This window comes from Sinohyriopsis cumingii, chromosome 9, assembly GCF_028554795.1.
Source record: "Sinohyriopsis cumingii isolate HCF-2022 chromosome 9, ASM2855479v2, whole genome shotgun sequence".
In the NCBI taxonomy this organism is placed as follows: domain Eukaryota; kingdom Metazoa; phylum Mollusca; class Bivalvia; order Unionida; family Unionidae; genus Sinohyriopsis; species Sinohyriopsis cumingii.
Genome location: NC_142969.1, coordinates 4568066 through 4586949, shown reverse-complemented (window position 1 = coordinate 4586949; position 18884 = coordinate 4568066). Strand labels below are relative to the sequence as shown.

Sequence of the window (18884 nt, the reverse complement as noted above, 5' to 3'; positions counted from 1 at the left end):
GGCCTCATGAATGCTTTAAAAATCACTCATGACCCACAAGAATGGAGACTATTTGTGGACTCTTCGAAACTGAGTCTCAAGGCTGTGCTTTTGCACAATGGAAACATTCTTCCATCTATTCCAGTAGCGTATGCTGTCCACATGAAAGAGACATACGATAACTTAAGGCAGCTACTGAATTCCATTGAGTATAACAAGTACAGCTGGCACCTCTGTGGTGATTTGAAGGTAGTTGCCCTTTTAATGGGACTGCAGCAAGGATATACAAAATACATGTGTTTCTTATGCGAGTGGGATAGCCGAGCAAGGGAAATGCACTACATGAGGAAGGAATGGACTCACAGGCAGAATGTAGCCATTGGAGAGAAGAATATCCAACACCCAGCTCTGGTTGAGGCTCAGAAAATCTTGCTACCACCCCTTCACATCAAACTAGGTTTGATGAAGAACTTCGTGAAAGCCATTGACCGGACTTTGCCAGCATTCCGATACCTGCATGAAAAATTCCCTCGACTCAGCGAAGCAAAGATTAAAGAGGGAGTTTTTGTGGGTCCTCAGATTCGAGAGCTTTTCAAAGATGACCGGTTCAACAACTTGCTGGAAGGTGACGCGAAACAAGCATGGAATGCTTTTCGCCTAGTTTCTACAAACTTCCTCGGAAATGTTAGGGCAGAAAACTATAAGGAACTAGTAGAAGACATGTTGATGAAGTATAAGAAACTTGGCTGCAATATGTCTCTAAAGATTCACTTCCTTCATTCCCACTTGGATTTCTTTCCTAGCAACTGTGGTATTGTTAGTGATGAACACGGCGAACGTTTTCATCAAGATATCGCAACAATGGAACAAAGATACCAGGGAAAATGGTCCACTACAATGCTGGCTGACTACTGCTGGACACTCCTCAGAGATGCTCCCGAACAGCTGTACAAGAGACAGGCGAAGAAATCTAAGATGTAGTCAATGACTTGATTTTTTATAGGTAGGCTATTACAGTTGACCTTTTACTATTGGAATGCATTTCGTTATGTAAACATTAATTTCTTGCAGATTACAAAAAAACTAGAGCCAATTTTGCAATTTGACTGTCATATTCGTGTTCAGCACATAAAAATTGATAAGAATTGACTAATTTTATTTCAGTAACATGACTTTTGTAAAAATTTGTTGTCCAGTGTTATTTACATATAACGATATAATATGTACATACAACGATGTAGAAGACTGAGACATAGGAAGGAATAGAAAGCAAATGTACAGCCACATCGGGGGTACGGTTGGGGTGGTAATGAGAATGGTTTTATTGGTAGATATCTCCCAATATGGAGACGGTGCATGCTTGGTCCATCCTGTCCTCTTCCCACATCCTTCATACGCTGGAATAGATTCACTCCCAATGAAGACACAATCATCGGAGAGTGGTCGCTCTAAACTTCCTGTGATCTATGAGCAATAGATTGTTAAATATGGAACAAGTCATACAAATCAACTTTGCAAAAGTAGGATTCACGGTCACGCACTCATACTGGAGTAATATTACCACCCCTCACCAAAGTGGATATACTTTGTTACTCTCCCTTCGCTCTCAATATGTGCCAATCTTTCTCAACGTTAACTGTTCTATCTGTACCTTGACACATAATGATTTTGATAAAAAGTAGAATCCGGTGTTACATGAGAGGCATGACCGATTGTAATTTGTCATTTGCTTTATAATGTGTGCTAGATAACCTATACCGATTCTAGTTTGTCATTTGCTTTATAATGTTTGCTAGATAACGTATACCGATTCTAATTTGTCATTTGCTTTATAATGTTTGCTAGATAATGTATACCGATTCTAATTTGTCATTTGCTTTTTAAAGTGTGATAGATAACGTATACCGATTCTAATTTGTCATTTGCTTTTTAAAGCGTGATAGATAACCTATACCGATTATAATTTGTCATTTTCTTTTTAAAGTGTGATAGATAACCTATACCGATTATAATTTGTCATTTTCTTTATAATGTGTGCTAGATAACGTATACCGATTATAATGTGTCATTTTCTTTATAATGTGTGCTAGATAACGTATACCGATTATAATGTGTCATTTTCTTTATAATGTGTGCTAGATAACGTATACCGATTATAATGTGTCATTTGCTTTATAATGTGTATAATGTAGAGATAACATATACTCCTTAGTTCATGTAATTAAGTGAGGATTATTGCTGATTTCTATGTGTGGTATATTTTAGATCACATTTCCAATCTTTTGTTCAAATATCTCTTGTTAAATCTGATTTATATATATATATATATATATATATATATATATATATATATATATATATATATATATATATATATATATATATATATATATATATATATATTGTTCTGTATATTTGATTTTATTTTATCTGATTTAATATATATTTATTTCAATATAATTGTTTGTCAGTTTTAAATTTTTTATTTTTCATTACATGATATTGTAATGTAAATTTTTTCACGTAAGATGATTTTTTTTTTAGAAAATAGTTTGACCTTGACTGTTAGTTTATAAACACCAGGTGTTGATCTAAATCCTGACCTTGTTTCAGAATTTGTAGCAACCTTCGTAAACAAATTCTATTTTATTTTAAAATGATTTGTTGTTTCCAAGGTCATGATGGGACCTTGTCTTAAAGATATAAACAATTTTTTTTTATTTCTTAGAGTAAAAATGATTGGTCTTCTTCAAGGTCACACTAGATAAACGTGAGCTGTAACAAGTACTTGCTTCTATAAGCTTCTAGAAGATGATCACGTGATCCTTGTTTACGTTTTAGAAAGCCCATATAACCCACGTTTTGGAGAATTAATCAGTAGAAGTTGGGCTGTTAAACTGTTTATGTTCTTTATTCAGCTATCAGAAGCCGGAATGATAATTGTTGTTTCTACAAGGAACTGTAGACTTCAGTACAAAAGATTTCAGCATACATCATCGTCTTCCATGTTGGATTCTTCGTCGGGATTCGAACGTGAAATCTGTAGAACCTTTTGTTATTAGAACTTCAACAATTTTATTCTTGGATAATTCTCGGATTATTTTTGGATTAATTTTGGATTTGATTCTATAAAACCGTAAGTTCATATTTTTTCATTTTTACAGGATTTTTCCAGGGAAATAAATTATTGTTTTTTTTATTATAAAAGCTTGTTGTTTTCACTCTTTCTTGTGTTACTGTTTATTCGAACCGAATAATAATAATTCCACCTCAATGCCACCTCAATGCCTGTCTGGTAATGTTGGCAGGCGGCTTACGTAGGGTGTGTCCTATCCTACCACACCTTCTCTTCTTGCTCTCGTCCTCTACCGGAAGCTGGGAGGTTCTCTGCCACAGGTTGGTGTTGCTTATGGTGTCTGGCCAGCGGATCTGGAGAATTCTTCTTAGGCAGCTGTTGATGAAAGTCAAAACTCTCTCTACGGTTGACGTGGTAGTTCTCTATGCCCCATACAGTAGGACTGACTTCACGTTGAGTTGAACAGTCTGATGTAGGTAGTCAAGGAAATTTCTTTGGAGCTCCAGATGTTATTGAGCTGTATGAAAGCTGCTCTCGCCTGTCCGATCATTGCCTTGATGTCTGCGTCTGTGCCACCCTGCTAGTTGATAATGCTGCCCAGGTACTTGAAGGACTCCACCTCTTCCCGGGGATATCCCTGCAGTGTGATTGAATTGTTTTATTAACATAATTGATTTTGAGGATCTAGGTCTTCTCTTTGTGGATGTTGAGGTCAACCTGTGCTGATGTGTCTGCCAGTTCGTCGGTCTTGTCCTGCATTTGATGCTGACTATGGAACAAGAGCGATAGGTCATCGGCAAAGTCAAGGTCTTCAAGTGGACTCCATAATGTCCACTGGATCCCATTTCTCAGCCCATTGGTGGACGTCTTCATAATCCAGTCAATGGCAAGAAGGAAGAGAAACGGCAACAGCAAGCAGCCTTGCCTCACGCCAGTCTGCACTAGGAAGCTGTCTGTGTGCTGTCCTGCATGGATGACTCTGTAGGACATTACGTTATAAGCGTTCTTGGTCAGGTTCACCAGCTTGGTTGGGATGCCGTAGCGGTGAAGAAGTTTCCAGAGTGTCTTTCGGTCTACGCTGTCGAATGCTTTCTCATAATCGACACAGTTGATGCAGAGCGAAGAATTCCTCTCCAAAGATTGTTCGACTATGATGCGAAGAATAGCTATATGATATGGTCCATACACGATCTGTTCTGCCGAAATCCCGCTTGCTCCTCTCGTAACTGTGGGTCGACGGCCTTCTTCATTCTCTCCAAGAGGACCCGGTTGAAGACTTTCCCTGGTACTGAAAAGAGTGTGATTCCTCTGTAGTTGGAGTAGTTGCTGATGTCGCCTTTCTTTGGGATCTTGATGAGGTGTCCCGCCTTCCAGTCAGTCGGTATTTCTTCTTCCTTCCAGATCTTCTTAAAGAGGGGGTATATCATTTATATTGTCTCTAGGTCTGCTCTGAGGGCTTCTGCTGGGATGTCATCAGATCCAGCTGCCTTGCCGTTCTTCATCTGGGTGATGATGGCTTTCCTGATCTCGTCTCTATTGGGATTTTCACAGCTTATGTGGAGATCTGCGTTGGCTAGGTGGATTATTGGGGATTTAGTGGTGCTGGCCAGTTCAACAGTTCTTCAAATGTTCTGCCCAAGTATTCATTTGTTGTTCTGTACTTGCTATGGTCTTTCCCTGCTTGTTCTCTGTTTTGCTGTACTTGCCGGAGAGCTTCTTGGTGATGTCGTATAGTTTCTTCATGTTCCCACTTCCGGCCGCTTCTTCTGCCTCTGATGCCAGTCCTTCAACGTAGTTTCTCTTGTCTATCTTGATGCTTCTTTTCACTTCTCTGTGTGCCTCAGTTTACTCTTTTTGTACCTTTGCTTTTGTTAGTTCTTGTCCTCCTGCCATTTACTGCTGATTTCTGCTGTTTCCGCTCCTGGATTTTGCGCAATGTTTCGGATAAAATCCATTCTTTCTGCTGGTGCTTTATGGGCCTAGTACTTCCTGGCATGTTTATTTTACTGCCTCCTTAACATTATTCCACCTGTTGCTCGCATTATCCTCCTCATCTTCAAGAAACTATTGTATCACTTGGTACTTGTTGTTAAGCGTCAGTCTGTATTCGTCTTTAGTTTTTGCATCTTTCAACAGGCTGATGTCATACTTTGTTTTCTTCTCTTTTGTGCCCATCCAGTTCTTCTTCAGTTTACGTTTCAGCCTTGCGACCACTAAGTGGTGGTCAGATGCCACATCTGCTCCCCTCTTCACCCTCACATATTGCAGGGATCTTCTGAACTTCTTGGCTATGCAGATGTGGTCAGTCTGATTTTCTGTCACATGGTCTGGTGATATCTATGTGTTCTTGTGGATTCTCTTGTGGGCAAAGATGGTACCCCTGATGACCAGGTTGTTCAGTGCATCTACGAATCACTCCATTTTCTTTCATCTCGCCCAAGCCCTGGATTCCCATGGCTTGTTCATACCCTGTGTTGTCTGACCAAACTTTGGCATTGAAGTCTCCCATGAGGATGGTGATGTCTTTGTCTGGGAAGTTCTCTACTATGCTTTGTAGTCTGTTGTAAAACTGGTCCATATTTTTTTCTTTGCCGTCTTTTGTTGTAGCGTAGCACTGTATGACAGTCATTTTTATTTTCTCATTCTAGGTTCTAAACGTTGCCGTGAGGATTCTGGGCCTGTGTGGTTCTCATCCTCTCAGTGCATTATATGCTTGCTTCGACAGCATGGGCCCCGTCCATTGTGTATGACTCGCGTTATCTTCCTCTTGTCATGAATACCGTAGCATCTCTCCTGTCATCAGTCTTCTTTGTCCTGATTGAATCTATCTTGTCTCGCTAATGTCCAGTAGGGATAGGTTGTAATTACTCATCTCTGCTGATACGTGTGCTGTGTTTTCTGCCTCATACATTGTCCTCACGTTCCATGTTGCGATGTTAATTCTCTGTTTGATAGAAGGATGGTCTGCTTTATAGCTTCCTCGGCTCGCGGCTTTCACCACATAGCTACATAAGTCTTCCATAAGAAGACCCTTCCTCCATCAGGCTTTCAGTCTCTGGTTTTTCTTCTGTTGGCGTGTTTGTAGCAAGTTTTACATGTTCTGGTTGCTAGCCCCACGCCCAACCCCCTTCCTTGTACATCCGGGCTTGGGACTAGCAATGGTGGAGTTATTTAATTTGATACTTTTCCATAATTGTACACAATATTTCGCACTTTTTCAATATGCTTTTAAAATTTAAGTATCTTTTGGCATCTAATTATAACCCTAGTCCTCCTCTCTTATGTAATGTGTTTAGCAACCGAGAGTGCAAACGTTTCCAATTTTTTTTAGTAGAATGTCCGTTTTAAAATGAACTAATTTTTACTTCCTGAAGTTTTGCCAACGTTATAAAATTCTTGTTCTAAATCATTGTAAACGCTGGGTAGTATTATCAGCTTACTATCGTGGTATATTACTTACTTAAACTAAACGTCTAACACACTAAATTTAGGCTTATATAGCTGTCTATAAATAACCTATATAAGTCTTTCACGCTATACGCTTGGACTGACAGGACGGATGAATGTACTATCGCATGTTATACAAGCAAACTTGCGTGTATGGTATTTGATGTACAAGCAAACGTCCGTGTAATGGTATTTGATGTACAAGTAAGCTCGCTCGGGACAGTCACTTTAACATACAACAGTGATGGCAAACTTTGTTCATAGCCAATGCTTTAATTTCTCAATAGAGGTCTTACACTACACTATAAAATAGGGTACTTATACGGTCTGGAACGATGAACCATTTTGAAAAACACCATTAAAATAGAAACCCTCTTCGTGTTAACCCATTATTCAGATAGGATTTAAAGGATAATGATTTTTCTGGGACCATTTATCTAAACAAGATATTGATTATACTGTTGAAATTGATTATATTGATAATATCGATTGTATTGATTATATTGATAATACTGATTACATTGATAATATTGATTACATTGATAATACAGTCCACATAGTAACCAGTTATTACGTCCTTGATTTAAAAAGTAGAAGTTGTTAGGTTTCCTAACATTAAAAGAAAATAGTTGTCAAGGATGGAGATTTAAGCGGAATGATAAACGATAAATATGGTTTGTAAGTTATGATAAGCGTCAGTTTCTAGGAGTCAACAATTATTACAATAAAACTGATTTAGGGGTCATTATTTTCAATACACATACATAATGTCGACCCCTACATCTTTGTTCGTTTGGTAAGTATCGTAAATGTTTTCGCAATACAGCGATATTTTTCTTTCTTTCTTTTCTTTTCTTTGCGCACTTTCTTCGGGTATTTGTTCATTTATTGTTCTCACAAATCATACGCTGCTGACAGGCTATTTTCATTCAGTTTACAGGCTGGAACATACTGACGGATTTAAGAACCACTTTCGGCGTACTCCTTATTTCATCCAACTTTGTATCTTTCTTTACGGATATTGGAAATGTTCACTGTAGACATAGAAGTAAGGTCAGAGAATTATTTTGTTTTGCATAACTGACTAGAAACGTGCACATGAAACTAATGATGCTAATTGGTCATCGTCTCTATCGCCATCTCTGAGACATTATGTATAATGCAAAATAAGACTTACAGTTAAAATTTTACAATCGCAGTTGAATTGGACATGGATCGGACTTTAAGTTCAAACCGTGCTTTCTGACAACTTGTTTATAGCGAATCGATTTGAGTTTCGGTGCGAAATCTAGGAGCAGTTTTTTCTTTCTAATTTTAGGTTGAACTTTTTAATCAGTTACTTCTTTCTACTGAGAATTCTATAAATTCCCCTATTCGACACATGTTCAAATCTGACACATGTCGCTATCGTACATCTGCTGTTATCTGACCCCTGTGTGTATCCGATAACTGCTACTAGTGAGATACAACCCAAGAGTCTTTTCAATCACAAAGTGAAAAAGCTAGAATACATAACGTCGGAAATTTTTTTTTTTAAATATTTCAGGATGATGAAGAGAATTTCATAATATTGTTGACCAAAGCGATCGGACAGAGATTACAATTGTCCGTTAATTTAGGGATTATAAGTGAGAAGCCGGCGATAATCTCCAACAGAATCATATATGTTATCAACATTAGGATTTCGAATTTCAAATTCATATAAACGTAGTATAGTTACGTGAAACAACTAGATTTTATTCTGAGTAATCTCATTTTGCTGAAGATATATCGCATCAGTATGGGTAGGCATGGCTTGTGAGCTGATTGACACAGCAATACAGACAGTATGGGTAGGCATGGCTTGTTCGTTGATTGACACAACAACACGGACAGTATGGGTAGGCATGGCTTGTGCGTTGATTGACACAATAATACGGACAGTATGGGTAGGCATGGCTTGTGCGTTGATTGACACAACAATACGGCCAGTATGGGTAGGCATGGCTTGTGGGTTGATTGACACAACAACACAAAATGTGGTATATAATGCCATACTACTTCCTTCTTCAATTAAAGCTCGGCCCGACGCAAACTCTAACAACATAATACAGTTGTGTAGTTTTGTCCTCTGATCAGTTCTTCAATAAAGGGAAAAAAAGGTAAGTAACAAAAATCAATTTCTTAATTTGATCATCAGTATCAAAATGTACTTTGCATTGTATTGATTGAACATTGATTGCAGTAGATAGGAACAGTTCATTTTGATTTAAAAAGAAAATAAAGAAATTCTGATTCGGGATTTCAGAAATTAACGAATCGATAATGAATATGATTTTGAATAAATTTATTAAACAAATATACCGTTATAATAAATATAGCGTTATAACAAATATACCATTATAACAAATATACCATTATAACAAATATACCGTTATAACAAATATACCGTTTTCTCTAAAATTATTTTTACATCAATATAGTGTTAGCTAAGATCAGGAAGACTGAAGAGTCATCCATGTTTGTTTCAGTTTTTGTTTGCATATATTTTAAAGATACGTTAACTAGAGGCCTTTCATCAAAACAGCAACGATCCATTCATCTTTAAAACCAACATTCAACCCGTCGTTCAAATAATACGAAAGACCAGCAATATAGCATGTGTCAAAATCCTCACTGATTTATGCAGAAAAAAGACCAATTTCCTTTTATATTTAGCATAATAAAGACCTCTACCTGTCAAAGCCAACATTAGGTCAATATTCTGTATTCACAATTCCAGTAAAATAACGGTACAACCTTACGTTAGGCATATGTAGTCAATAACGTGCTCACACCATGGAGTTCTAAAATTCTTTCTGACACTGAGACGACTCGGTTTAGCTACCATGTGACACCAAGGTAGTTTGTTTCTTCAATGAACAAGAAACTTAACACACTTCAAATTATTATTACATTATATTTCATAACCATAAACTATTCAAATTATTATTACATTATATTTCATAACCTTAAACTATTCAAATTATTATTACATTATATTTCATTTAATGTAGGTGCAATATTTACTATTAAACGAAATGTTACTATTATTTGTTCATTGCATTAACCGCTGAATTTCCTTTTCATTCATGGTTTTTAATTAAGAGTGCACAAACTTGACGAAAATATTAGAAGCAAAATGTTTTTTTTTAAAATTTTATTTTATTATACTTCATTTGTTTTAAGATTTTATTTTATTCCGGTGTGGGGAATTACGGCACAGCAACACTTTGCATGTTTTAGGGTGCCAAAGGTGACGTGTCTTCATCCTCATATACCCATCTACATTTGCGTTATACTGTATCTGAAATCATCATTAATACTTGCGCCACTTTGAATAAGGCGTGATAAAATACAAGAATTATGTAAGAAATGTGAGAATCCAGAATAAATTATATACGCCTGCAACAACAAAGTTATTGCTTACAACTTCTTTACCTTGATTTTTGTGTGAAATGTCATCTTACTTTCTTTTATCATGCCGTCAATGTTCGTAAAGCTAGAGGTCCTAAAACAGTTGATAGTTAAAACGGGTCATTCTGCATTAAGGTGCCTGCATACTAGGGTTGGTTGAATAGGTGAATAGATTACCTCATCGTATGATGTAATGGGTTATAACAAAACGTTTATTATTCAACCTCATAGATTACCTCATCGTATGATGTAATGGGTTATAACAAAACGTTTATTATTCAACCTCATAGATTACTGAATGTAAATGTAATTTATCTCCATCTGTAGCCGATTTACATTCACTGGTAGTGACTTTGGTATTTAGTTTAAAATGAAAATGTCATTCAGAGTGTTAGGTACTCTCACATTTCTGACTAACAACCATATCGCCCGGCGGCCTAAGTGGTTAGAGCGTCCGCCTCAGATGCGGAGGTCGCGGGTATGAACCGCGGCCGGGTCATACCAAAGAATTACAAAAATGGTACTAGCATCTGCCTCGCTTGTAAATGGTCTGTTGCAAGGTTACTTCTGTGTACGTCGAGTGTTTGTGTTTTTTTGTTTTGCATGGCGTACACCTTCGTTTATTTTGATGGCCGTTGTCATTTAGGTAAATACCATCGGATATAGAGTTACATAATCTACAAGTTAGTGTTACGACTCCATCATCTAAGTAACAGAAAGTGGCAAGACCAACAAGTTTTGTACGTTATATCATGACGTTTCGCTCTTTCCTGAGTAATACGTCAATTAGCCCCTCCCCCTAGAGCCAGTCGATATTGACAGGTGGTCTATTAGGTATTGAACTTAACTTAGCATTCACCGAGTCGGGTAGTTTCAAATTTATAATGGCCATCTGGATCAATGATCAATTTGTTCCCCTTGCATCCAATTTTACACCCAAGAAAAGGGGTCAGCTCCCATCTGTTTTAGGAGGGTCTCTTTAATCATTTTCATGCCAAACACATGTTGCATATTTGTAGATTTTATTTTTGACTTATGTAATTAATATATGATCATTATAGCAGTTATTCAAGTCATGTCTTTTGAAGCAAATTATATTTTAAAAGGGACGCATTAACACATAACGTAAGGTATACAGAGCTTTTGTACTGACTTGAACTAATTATATACATTTTAAACATATGAAGGCATAGTTCGATAATTAACAGCATATTTAGCAGCCATTCACATTAGACTTAGACATAAATACACAAATTCATTGGTAAAAGAACTATCAACAACTAACGATGGGTGTAACATTAGCAGATGCAGTCCAAATGAACATGCATACAAGTATATAACGGTATGTACACGTTTTACTACAGACTGTTGATATACTGTATAAAACCACGTATAAGCAGGAAGAAAAATGAATGATGTTTTATATAGTAAACGCTAAGTGCAATTCAAAACATTTATTACAAGATCTTTGTAGAAATGTTGCATTAAACACGCAGTGTAAGCAATATTATAGGTAAGGACCCAATAAAATATTTACTGAGATACTGTTCATCTACAGTTTGATGTATACCAATTTAATTTTGCTTATAGTTTCTGTAATGTCAGTGTTGTGTGGATTACGGTTGTCAAGGTAAGGAATTAAAATAACAAAAGCTGTAAAACGTGTAGTAGTTGATTACAATTGCAATCACTCTGTCACCCTAAAGTAATCAATTACAATTACTCTGTCACACTAAAGTAATCAATTACAATTACTCTGTCACACTGAAGTAATAAATTACAATTACTCTGTCACACTGAAGTAACCAATTACAATTACTTTTTTTATCTGGGTAATTAGAGTACAAATGCATTACTCGTTTTCAGATTGTCACAAATTAGAGTACCATCACATTACTCGTTTTCAGTCTGTCACAACTCACTGTTCTTATGGGTTAATTCACGTTTTGCACAGAACAATGTTCGCACTAAGAGTTCACAGTAACACAAAATAAAATATTTTAGAACTAGTGTCACAAAATTTGTAAATAGATCTTTTCTGCACTCTTTTCTTTTTCAACGTTATTCCAATCCTGCTGTTATGTTGTAAACCGCTAATTATAACTATGTCAAATAGAAAGTGTAATTATTTTATATGCACTCGATTACATTTTTCGTGTCATACTTTTCTACATTTGTGTATGATATGTTATTTTTTTTCAGTTGGTTTCAAACATTTACTTCTTGTGCATTTTTTCAATAACATATTCCTATTGTTTTCATTTAATATGTCACATAGTGTTGATAATATAATATGTCATGTAGGAAGCCAGGACGGTTATACAATACATTTCCAGTTAATACCATTTTATATTTTTATTGATCTAGTTTCTAGATCATGAAGCTTTGCCAAAGTTATTAAATTACGGTTATAAATGATATAAAATGTTTGACATTATTATCCCCTTGTTGTCATTGTATAATTCATACTAGAACAAAAAGGTTTAACAAGACACTGTCTGGCTTATATAGCTGTCTATAAATAAATTGTATATGTCATTACAACCATATGATTGGACTGAAACGACAGTGGAATAGAACAATGCTTGTTACATAAACATGATATCGTGTGATTTATTTCAGTCCTAATTAGTAATCCTCTATATTGAACAATGGGCAAAAGGAATGACGGTAAGGAATGACGGTGTACTGATATGAAATAATACTAGTAATTTTAATTGTACTGGTCGTCGCAGTTAGTCCATTGGCATTAGTAATATATTTCAAGATGTTACTGTTTTCTGTATGTATTGTCTCTTGGCAATAGCAGCTGAACTGTTTTAGGTTATGTGCATAATTCTAGTATAAGACGTTCCAACTTGAGCAAAGTGTTTGGGCAGAATTGACTTTTGCAGGGGTGGGGTGGAGTGGAGTGCTTTAAATGTACATCAACACTTCAAAGGTTACATCATGCCGAGGCAAGTACGGAAAAGTGATATTTCTTCATAACGAGATGCCTTGTCACGTTTTACCCATTTTTGTTTATATCAGCGACTAATGTATCAGAAATCATGATTTAACAGAAGTGCCGCCTTGAATATAACAGGTTAAATTAATATATAGTCAGTTTTGTGTCAAGAAGCGCAGAAATCCAGAAAAAAATCTAAAATAAATAAAATGTTAAAAAATCCTTGTTTGAAATTCCACTTTTTCCCCTTTTTTATCGTAAGGCCTCGGATGTTCAAGCCAAAACACAAGTTGCATAGTTGCAGTTTTTATTGATGACGTATTAATTATTATAAGATCACTAAAACAATTTGGTGTGGTTTGGTGTTTACGGCATAGCATCACTAGGTTATTTTGTGCCGAGGAGATTAGAATAGAGTTCTTTGGCCAAGGACACACCTCACGGTAGCTTACCCAGGCTGGTCCGATGGTATGGTTCGAACTATCTGTCTCGAGTCAAGTACGCTAACCACTGAGCCACAGCGGCTCCTGTTCAAGTCGAGTCAAGTGAAATAGTTTTTATCTGAAGTCGGGTGTATTAACACATAACATAGTCTCTAACTAATACATATAAAATTCAAAACCAAACATCATGAAATCATAATATGATAGCTAACAGCATGGTTAACTGACACCCAAGCTAGATTTAGACCAAAGATTCAGGCATTAACTCACAGCCAAAGGTCATACAGCTAAATACGTGTAGGAAAACTAGTGTTAAACAAACATATAGATATTACACAAATATGAAATGTATATACACGTTTTACTGTGTAATGTTAAACAAGCATATAGATATTACACAAATACGAAATGTATATATACGTTTTACTGTGTAATGTTAAACAAGCATATAGATATTACACAAATATGAAATGTATATACACGTTTTACTGTGTAACGTTAAACACTACAATGTTGATATAGCTGAATAAAACGTGTATAAATTGAAACTAAAACATATACAGATGAAACATACATCATGTAATCATAATACCATAGTTAACAACATGGCTAGATGTAGACTAAAATCTAAGGCACGAACTCATGGTAAGATTAAATATAACTATACAAATAAGAGGGAGAGCCTAAAACAAGCATATAGAGGTCATACGAGTATAAATGTTTCGACAATTTTTACTATATAACGTTATACACTACAATGTTAAGATAGAAGTATAAAATATATTTACACCTTTACTATATAACGTTATACACTACAATGTTAAGATAGAAGTATAAAATATAAGTAGTAAATGGGGATACCCTACGTACAATGGGAATTAGCATTACAAACCACCCTGGGACACTCTACGTACAATGGAAATTTAACATGGCGAAAAATCGTGGGTTAATATACGTACAAGGGGAATTAACATGGGAAAAAACTGTGGGCCGATATACGTACAAGGGGAATTTAACATGGGAAATAGATCGTGGGACTGTCTAGGGACAATGGGAAATTTAACATTACGGAAACCCCTGGGGGATATAGCCTCAAGGGAATTTAACATATGGAAATTGAACATGGTGGGTCTGTATAGCGTCAAGGGGAATTGAACATGGTGGGATTGTCTAGGGACAATGATGGTAGAGGGTCAAACACAACAGAGACAGAAACATACATACACTAGTACAAGCGTGAGATTTATATATAAAGCATTACCAAGACCTGAAATCTTTCTGGGGTGTTCAAAAATTTGCATAATTGTAATGATGCTATAAATAGCTATAATCAAGGAAATGCTCAACGACAAAATGGATGTGACTAAAAGTAACGTTAAAATGACGAAATTGTCCCAGAATTTAAAGGAAAATAAACATATCCCCGAAAATTAAGTTACAATGGTTTAGACTAAAATGGATAAAATTAGTAACTACTTACAATATCAACTTCTGTGACGATCGTGGATAAATACCTATGTATCTATAATCAGCTGAAATTCCTATGAAATCCCACTATCTATTTATAGCTCCAACTTGTGGGTTTTTCCTTTGGAAAATCCCACTATCTTTTTATAGCCTCAGCTTGAGTGACGTTCCTGTTTATGAATTCTAGTATATATGTATAGCTACAAAATGTGGAAATCCCCAAGTCGATATTTATAGTCTCAAAATTTCCAGCGTCAGTGACGTCACTGTACTGAACACTAGGGGATAAATGGCAACAGTGTTGCAAGTGGCTGACCTGAATACGCGCTACTGTAGGTAGGTAGGTAGAGTGTATCTGATAGGGATAAAGTGAGTTTTATAGGGACAAACAGAGACCAATACACACACACACACACACACACACACACACACACACACACACAACATACGCGCGCAGACTCACACACACACACACACACACACACAGGGAAGAGGAAAAAACAAACCCCAAAATATACTATCCACACTCGGGAGGAAGAAAAAAAAACAACCAAATATACGATCTACACAACGTACGCGAACACACACACACACACACACAACATACGCGCGCAGACTCTCTCTCTCTCTCACACACACACACACACACACACACACACACACACAGAGGGAAGAGGAAAAAACAAATCCCAAATATACTATCCACACTCGGGAGGAAGAAAAAAAACAACCAAATATACGATCTACACAACGTACGCGAACAAACACACACACACACACACCCACACACACAACATACGCGCGCAGGCTCACACACACACACACACACACACACACACACACACAGAGGGAAGAGGAAAAAACAAACCCCAAATATACTATGAACACAGAAGGGAGATAATACAAACCCCAAATAAACTATCCACACAAACGTACGCGAACGCATACAAACCCCAAATACACTATCAACACAGAAGGGAGATAATACAAACCCCAAATAAACTATCCACACAAACGTACGCGAACGCATACAAACCCCAAATATACTATCCACACAACGTCGCTAACGCATACAAACCGCAAATATACTATCCACACTCGGGAGGAAGAAGAAGAAAAACAACCAAATATGCGATCTACACAACGTACGCGAACACACACACACACACACACACACACACACACACACACACACCACAGAGGGAAGAAGAAGAAAACCATTATACACTATCCACACGCAGTGAAGAAATAACCCTTTATATATATACTATCAACAGAGAGTGAAGAAAATAACCCATTATATTCCATCAACACAGAGTGAAGAAGAAAAAGTTTTTTGAAAGCACCTAAGCCCTCACCTGCAATGACCAACTCTGCCAAACACCTACACCCCACCCACCCCCACTCCCAACACTACAAAACCCATTTAACCCGTTATTTTATGGCATCAGTGTGTGATTTAGGAAACATCAAGACACAAAATGATGGACGAATAGACTGACTATTGTTTACGGACTTGCATGCCTAAAGAGCGTGCGTGAAGGAAAACATCCTTCCATTTCAATTCTAACTAAAACATGATCCAGAGGGATAGAGAGAGGTGAAAGAGCACAATTTCATAAAGTGTGAGTAAAAACAAAACACGCCATCCTTATTATACAATGTCAAGACCAAGAGACACTTACGTTTTCTTTCTGGTCTATTCTCTTTTAGAAGGTAGTATGAAATTTCACATCAGGGCCAACGCATCGGCTCACATTGTCAATTTTTCCATTTCCATGTTTTTACTGGCACAAGTTCTTCATCATCTTCAATTTCTTCTTCTGAATCCCTCTTCTCTGTTTCGTCTTGTTTTTGTTTCTTCTCTTTTCTCGTAGGGCACTCTGAATTCCAGTGTCCTTTCTCCTGACAACGATATTAGGTATCTTAACTTTTGTCTCTCTTTCTTAGACTAAGCAGGTATTCTGGAGACAAATACCCATTTACCTTTGCAGATATAGCAAACTTCATTAGCACTTACACACTTTCGTATGACTCTCATCAAATCAACGACCAAAAGAGTAAGTTTTGTTGCCACTTTCGCCTGTGAATTATGCTTTCGTATGACTTTTAGCAAATATTTGACCAGCAGGTCGATCTGTGCTGACTCTTCCATCTTCTTGATCGTTTGAGAGTGGGATGAATACTCTGACGCTAAGACACTCTCCTTATATACATGGACCTGCTGCGTATGAAACCTAGTCAAATGTAATTTTGCAATAAGATGAAACGATTTCATTGAGGAAGTAAAAAGCAATGATGTACCGTATCGCCTCACACAAAACCTGAAGTTTTAGTTCAAATCCGTGTCAGCGATTTCGAAGACGACATAACTGAGCTTTAATGAATGCTCTCCAATTATGCCACAAAACCACGAGTCCTGATTCACGCCAAAAGAAATTTCGTTCGGTCCATAAAAAATAGTATCACATCTGAGAAACGCAAAAACGAACTTCCAGAAAACTGAGAACGACGGCTTACACCTACAACGTAAATGTGTGAGTTCAAGTAGTGCGTAAAACTTAGTCAAATTAGATTTTTATAGTCAAGACGAAACGATCTCTTTTCGAACAAGAAAGCAGACACCAAGCGACAATGGCGATCCGTGTCACACAACACTTTTCAAAATGTATATTATCAGAGGTTTGTTCTAGCGATCTGCACGGTTAAATTAAATGTTGATGCATTTTGCAATAAGACGGACACAATTTCCATGGGATCGCCCATGGTACGATTGTTCGTGCATTAGTTTAATTTTTAAAAATATTTTTTTATATAAATCGCCTATAGGATAGACCCAGTAAAGCATGGCCATTCTCGTCACTGTCTGAATAGCTACTCAAGTCAATTCGAAGCGAACGCGGTAAGAAAATAAGTATAGCCAATGAAATGGCTTACAACGGGTGATGCATTGTTTTGTTCTAGGGCTGTGTGGCATAATAATCCCTATGTTCTTGCGTTGTTACCATTACAGTGCAGACAGACTGAAATGTGAACTTACAAGCCCTCTTTGTGTGTGTTGTACCATTTCCTCTTACCACATCAAAATACTGAGCGTCACAGTATTGGTTCGCGTTTTCAATTGACCATTTTTTTACATCTCACTTAAAAATTTCGACATAAACACTCACATCGGTAGAGTCAGAACAGACGTGTTACAGTATTGAGGGGCATGTTATCTTTTCTTTTTCAAACTAATAAATTTGGGGTTTGTATGAAGTAAAGAACCGAAAGTACAGTGAAACTCAAGGATGATGACCCAATCTGTCTGTCTATTGATGCGTGTATTTACTTAAGAAGAAATATGACCTCTAAAACACAAAGAGATACGGCAAGCATGATTAGATTAAACACAACGATGTTTTCCTTCACGCCCGTGTAATTTAGAGTTTCAATCGTCTTTGAAGACAAACTTGGTCTCCTTTTGTAGGGCTTGAAATAATAAAAAAACTGAAAAATCTTAAGCACTTTGCTATAGATAATTTCATCAACAGACCAAACAACATAAATACCGTTACAACAATAGAAAGCCTTAAATCTTCTATCAAAAAGAAATGCATGAAAAAAATTAAAGATTAACGATAACTAACCAATGAAACCGAATTTAACAAAGGCAATGACATGTGAAGAAATGCCTCTCACTTTGGAAAGGTAGGCGAATGTACTCTGTCATGCACCGTCAACTTGAAAAAAATTATAAACAGAGAGAAACCTGAATTCAAAATTCAGTTGTTTCTTTTTCTTCAAAATTATTTCGTTTCTTTTTTTTTTTTTTTTTTTTTTGGAACGATTCTAAGCACTAATATAGAGTGGAAAAGGGAAAATGCACATACAAGCTTTGATATTTCTGAAAAAAGGAGGGGATATTCCTAACGTTCATAACCACCTATATATGCTTGGACTTGTCTGTGACTTATCCACAAAACAAGATATACATATTTCTGGTCAAGCTGCAAGTGTGTGCGTGTTTTTGAAAATGGTAAAAATTGGATATACAATTTTCTCGTGACACTTATAAAGTGAAGAGTCTGTGCAAGTGTCAAAAGCCAAA

The 18884-nt window shown here is 36.6% G+C and overlaps 1 protein-coding gene across 1 annotated transcript in view; it reads left to right on the top strand.

The window, feature by feature from the left end:
- The first annotated feature begins 8565 nt into the window (after window positions 1–8565).
- Window positions 8566–18884, top strand: part of LOC149791195 (integrin beta-like protein C) — a 42383-nt gene continuing 32064 nt past the window's right edge. The window contains exon 1 of the mRNA XM_089971318.1: window positions 8566–8643. The gene's annotated coding sequence lies outside the window, so the exon portion shown is untranslated. The remainder of the gene's footprint in view (window positions 8644–18884) is intronic.